This window comes from Diachasma alloeum, unplaced genomic scaffold (assembly GCF_001412515.2).
Source record: "Diachasma alloeum isolate Michigan unplaced genomic scaffold, Dall2.0 Dall_scaffold_00211, whole genome shotgun sequence".
Taxonomy (NCBI): domain Eukaryota; kingdom Metazoa; phylum Arthropoda; class Insecta; order Hymenoptera; family Braconidae; genus Diachasma; species Diachasma alloeum.
Genome location: NW_021680376.1, coordinates 1,661,404 through 1,662,686, shown reverse-complemented (window position 1 = coordinate 1,662,686; position 1,283 = coordinate 1,661,404).

Here is a 1,283-nt window from a genome sequence, read left to right as displayed (position 1 = left end):
CCCCCCGAGCTACCCTCACGATATGTCAGACCCGTTTTGGGACACCGATTTATTCCTGAGAAATTAATCAACTCGATAAACGAAAATTGAAATGTTCAGTGAATATTAGAATTCTTCGTAGAATATCCGTTGTAAATAATTTTCTTTCAACTATTAAAGTTTCACTCGTCATTTTGTTTGGAGGCCCCAATAGAATACCAATTAGTCGTAAATATTTCAATTTGGAATTTGAATACTGGTCAGTTGGAGTAGTCTCATATACGGATTAAGTCGGATAACCTGGAAGAGTTCAATGATGTTTGTCAGCCGGGACTGACACTTGTGGAAAATATTTGGAAGTCGAGCGATTGGCCTTCGCGGAAGGCCATTAATCCTCTGGCATTGTCTCTCGAATGGTATATTGCATGAACGTTGGGGATATCTGATGAAAAGTCATTCGCATTGCGCTTCTGTTTAGGGGGTTTATCCCCGAATTACGGGATTTAGGAGCTAATGTTAGTTGGTAATCCTGTTGGAAGTATAACAGTGGATTTCGGAAGGTGAAACCCTTCTGTAATAAATGGATTCATATCAACAGTGCACGGCAAGAAATTTTTGACAAAAATTATCCTACCGTTCTATAAAAGTGTACCATGACTCATCGTTTCCTCATTTCTATCCCGAAATTTAGTAAAAATTAATGTATGATGATTCCTCAATAATCATCTCCCAGGTGCAAATTTTTGATCAATTCATGAAAGTAGAAAATTTCTCGACTGGAAGTTATATTAGGTTTAAAAAACTAGAACTTTTCCATTTCTGTGGTGAATACATGTGACTTGACGCCAAAGACTGTTTACTTGATTCAACTAAATGTATCTCAAGAAGAAATAATTGATACTCCCCAAGATCTTATTCACTTGCAATTGGTTCAAGCATATAATACTTGGTCCAGGAATGAAACATCTCAATAAAAATAATTGAACTCAGATTTTTTATTCAGTTTATACCAGCGTTATTCAATCCAGAATACTGGTCCACTTGGGCGCATCCTCCGGCTCCCCAGATCTCCAGGAATCCACCTCTGGTCGGAGCCTGCGCCGTACCCCGTTGGTGGGGCACCCCGGGGAGTGCCTCAACCCGATCCCTCACCGGCGATTGGCTCCACCGCCGATCGCCCGGAGCTGATTCGCCGAGAGCCGGTGAGGCGTGCCGATCTGGGCGTCACCGGTTTTCCCCACCAGCAAAAAACCGCATCAACCCAGTGCCCCTAAGTGTTACCTTAGTCCAGACGAACAGGTCGC